We start from the raw sequence: 4,649 nt of genomic DNA on the forward strand, positions 1-4,649 counted from the left end.
CACCAGCTCCTCTCCCCTCCGGCACCAGGAGGGAGTCTCCCCGGGGCTCTCCGCCTCTGGGCACCGCGCCTGGGCTGTTGTGCCACGGTACATTAGAGCAGATCTAACCCTGTAAACTCCACTAATCCCTCCAGGGCGGGAAAACGCTGTTTAACGGGAGGGATGCAGCGGAGCGCAGAGGTTGTGGAGCACAGAGACTACGGTGTCAGGGGCAGCAGTGGGAGTCAGCCAGGATATGGCAGTGCTTACCAGAGGTACCCCAGACTCGGGGCCGAGCTGAAGGACATAGATTTTAACCCGAGGCCTCCAGGGCTGCAGCCACAGCTCAGTCCCTGCTCAGTGTCCACACCTCATCCCAACCACCCCATTTGAAAGGTCTCAAGCTGCTGTTTCCATACGGAGGGTTTCTTTCTTTTTCACTGATTTATTGAAAAGAGTAGGGTCTTCTGGCATCCCTCAGGATTTCTAGGAAAGGTATTTGAAAGAAAAACCCTTGGATCTGTAGGTTTCCATCAAAATAACGGCACCTATGATGACAGGCAAAGTATAAACGCTTAGGCAGACAAAGATAAGCGTTGGTGCTGTGGCTGCCTATTTAAATCAGATCCCCACAAATGCTGGTCTGGACAGGAAAGACCCAAAGCCTTTCTTGCTCGTTACGTGAGCCTAAGCAGAAGACCTTTATTTGAAGCTTATTTCTGCTTTCATATGTCACAGCAGCGGTATTCTCCAGCAGTGGAGGGCAGCTTTTCTCTAATTTTAGATCTTTCTCTCAAAAGATGGCAGCTGACAACAGAGACAGGCCTCTGAAAAGGATGGATTTGAAGGCTTGCTTTTTACTAAAGATGTACAAGCTGTGCAACGCAGCAGTTCCTGTGAGATCAAACCGAGTGGATTTCAGATTCAAATCCCACCCTACTTTGAGGTCAGACTCCAGGCAATGTGTCCCAAGCTGCTCGCCAACAGAAAGGCAAGCATCACTTTTTTTAACACAAAAATACAAATTGTGAGAGTCAAGGAAGGGGAGCAGGAGCAGGGATAAATGATTTACACACAGCAAACCCGTTGAGGAAGTCAAACAGATGCTTTACTCTCTCCCCATGCTCCAGGCTGGATATGTTCGTTTCTAAACAGAGCTTGTTGCATCTCGGTGGATCCTTTCAGGCAACAAATTGTCCTGCAAGATTCAAGGCAAAGCTTCTCTGTTTCCCCCATGAACAGAGTATTGCACCTGTGAAAAGGCAGAGCCAACCCACCACATTGGCAGTGGTAGGAAAAGCCCCACTAGGTCATCTGCAATCCCAATATTTGTGTCCTCTATATGGTCTGATGGGCTTTCAACAGCAAGCTTAGGAGACACTTCAACAAGTTGCTTTACAGCATCTGTTTAAATTATTAAGACACTTCAGCGAAAAGCTTTATGTAAAACCAGAGCATTTTGACTTTGTAGCCTTGTGCCTTGTAATATTTTGCTATTGAAAGCAAAATTTCTACAAATACTGAGTCAAAGTGGGCAAGGAGAAGCTACCAGCTGAGTTACTCATGGGGGTGACTTAATTTTTTTTCCGTGGAGCTACTCTCTTATTACAGAAATGTCACCTTTTCTGTCCTCCCTTGGGGCAAGTGATGTGTTCTGCCCAGAGCCCTTTTTTTGTCATCAGAAGGAATGTAAAGCATCCATCTAATCCATCCATGTGTCTGCCTAATCTCATTCTGGCTGTTGCTGTGATGGCCAGATAACAGATATGAAAATTAGGGGTTGTCTAGCAAGGCACAGCTCTCCTTCTGAATGACTTCCCATAGGGAGTGATGAATCTCTATGGCTCAGAGGACTGCCCTGACAGACAGGCAGCAGCCTGGAGACCCAGGTTGGAGACCCAGCTTCCAACTCCCATATATGTTTTGCATTCACTTCAATGTAATTTTTAAAAGGAATTTTGTATTGGATTTTGTTCAGGTGCACATTCATCATTTATCAATGTGTTGTGGAGTTAAAACTTTAAAGGGATGTTGTAAGGCTAAAAACAATCTTGACCTGTTTCCCTTTTGCTAATCAGGTGCTGACAGCCACACAAGTTGAGTGGGAAATGCCTGTCTCTGGCTTGCACTTGTTTTGCACAGGAGATGGAGACAGGGCAGAGCCCAGCATCTCACAGAGGGGTTCAGAACCATGGACCTTGAGCATATTCTTTTTGGAGGGTTCACCAATTACTTCCCTAACTTAACAGACTGAAATTTAAATATCTAATTTAGCTTTCAGCTGCACGTTATTAGCCTGTTTCCCCCCTTTCAGTTTGAATTGTAAAAGAGAGAAAAAAAGAAGACAGGAAAACCTAGGCTTTCCTCTGTAGCCAGGCCCTTGGTTTGTTTTCCTTTTCAGTCTGATGCACAAGGCTCCACTACAGATTTGCAAATGCTGCTGGAGAGTGTTCATTTACATCAGAACATGCTGTTTGCAACTGATTTTTAAAGCTCCACTCTCCTTCTCTATTAATTTTATGCTGTGAAATAAAATTGTGCAAAAAAAAATACATGCAATGATTTTGACAGCAAACTAAATAAGGGGCTCTGTAGGAGATGCCATCACAGATTTAGCCCATTTTGTTTAGCTGAGAAGGAGCAGGGGAACACTTGCTTTAAGAAAAATCTCTCCAAAGAACAGCAGCTAGGGAGGTGGAGACTGGTAGGCAGTTGCTGACTGAGGAGTGCCTAAGCCTGGGAGCACTTACCTACAGGCAGTTGTTTTCCCTTTGGAGAGCTGGGAGCTGTGTGTGTTACTCTGCCAGCCAAAGAGGAAGAGTCTCTCTTATCCTCCAAAGGGACACTTTTCCAGTGGCTTGCTGTCCCCTGCCAGCAAAGAGAAAATATCTGTCTTCATCTTTTTCCTCTCCTTTGACTGTGAGTGCCTTAGTGCCAGCCTGTCTTTAAAATAACTTGGGGAGCATGCCTACAGACACATCTTGGCAAAGGAGGGAAAGGGAGGAGTGCAGTGCAACCAGTCAGGCAGAAACTCTTGTTTTCTACTCGGAGCAAAATGAAGCAAAGGTCTTCATGTAGAAGAAGTAGCAACTGTAAAAAAAAAAAAAAAAAAAAAAACAATCATCATAGAAATGTTACACTTGTCTGTACACTTGGATCTCCTGTGATGAGACCATACATGGAGGAGAGACTGTTAATATTTTTCAGATAAACATGACATTCCTCTGTTTCTGCTGAAAAAACCACCTCAAGGCCGTGGTGGAAAAGCTAGTTTTTCCAAGAGCTGGAGCACAACCCTTTCCAGTACGGATGAGGGGACTCTTGGGTGACCTGTACACCCTCTCCCCATCTGACTTCACCTATTGGGAGGTGCCCACTCTATGATCCCCAGGAAGCCCACATCCTGCTCAGTACCCCTGCGACGGCTCCACAGCGAGGGAATGCTGCCTGCTGCTAAAGCTGCTGCTTGTGATCTTTGCATCCATCAGTCGCCAGTGCCACCGGCTGGGGACTGGCACTGCTCTCCAGTCTCCTTAGCACCAAGCACATTACCGGCACTCACAAATCATTCTCACGATAATTAGCAGCAATTAGTGACTTAATGGAGAGTCTTTGGGGATTCCTAAGCGTGCCTCGTGAGCGTGGGTTTTTTAGGACGCTGGAAGTTGAGAAAGCCCTGGGGAATGCTGATGGCACCTGGCAGTCCCTTATCTCTGTGCCTGCCCGGATGGGTTTGTTTGCGTGCGCCCTTCCCAGACATCGCCCCGCCGGGGGGAATTCCACCCGGCTGCGTGTGTTGGCTTTCCTGGCCAACCCCGGAGCAGCCCCAGCGAACCTCTTGGCTGCTGCCCCCGCCTCGCCCCCCTCCCACCCGTGAAACCCCTGTACGAACCCGTGCCTGGCACAGGGGTAAACTCCAAAAGGAGGGGAACGAGCTCAGCTGCTTACCTTGCCTAACAGGGGGAAAACGCGGTGGGAACTACTTTAAAATCGATTCATTTCCTTTGCCCCAGTAGGTCCTCGGCTCTGCCAAGGCTCAGGCTCCCGGGTGGCGCTGGGCAGTCACACAGGGTTTGCTTGTTGAGGGCGCAAGGCATGAACTCCTCTGCCAAAAAAAACCTTGCCTAATTAAATTTCTCATTCTGAAAACAAAAGAGGTTCTCAGAGGAGACAACGCGGGGTCTCCCTGAGGTTGTTACTGTTGGGCAGATTTTTGCAAGTCATTAACAACCTCGGGAAATTGTTGATCAAATGGCTGAAAATGCAGCTTTCCAGTTTTCCAGTAAACCGAGCTTAGTAAGCCGCTGTGGCATAAGCATCTTCATAATGATGTTTCTGAGTTAATAGGAGGGGCCTGGGGTGTTTTAATTGCCTTAGTTTCTAAATAAATGTAAAGAGATTTGTACACGTCCTGGATGCAAACGACCTCTTGAAGAAAGGCTGCCTGGCTTTCCTTGTGGATTTTGCCTCTGAAAGAAGGGGGGGAAATCCCATTAACGCTGGGCTGTGAGCACGGTACAAGCATGTGCCCAAGACTATAATTAATGCGGACACTTACCACTTCTCATCTTGAGATATAACCAACACCTTTATATCTGTGAACCCCTCTCAGCTGCTAACGCAGGTTGTTAAGCACTCTTTCGTCTGGCTGATTTTTGTCAAGATTTTTG

General features: G+C 47.2%; 1 long non-coding RNA gene across 1 annotated transcript; it reads right to left on the reverse strand.

Annotated features, from left to right (window-relative positions):
• Positions 1-858: 858 nt before the first annotated feature.
• On the reverse strand, positions 859-3,951 carry LOC113998899. The gene is made up of 3 exons (XR_005563154.1): positions 3,928-3,951; positions 2,730-3,069; positions 859-1,231 (listed from the first exon to the last, which is right to left on the reverse strand). It is a non-coding gene; the product is annotated as an uncharacterized LOC113998899 (long non-coding RNA).
• Positions 3,952-4,649: the final 698 nt, after the last annotated feature.

Source organism: Pipra filicauda, unplaced genomic scaffold (genome assembly GCF_003945595.2).
Source record: "Pipra filicauda isolate LSUMZ 115617 unplaced genomic scaffold, ASM394559v2 scaffold18_size4552066_pilon, whole genome shotgun sequence".
Classification (NCBI taxonomy): domain Eukaryota; kingdom Metazoa; phylum Chordata; class Aves; order Passeriformes; family Pipridae; genus Pipra; species Pipra filicauda.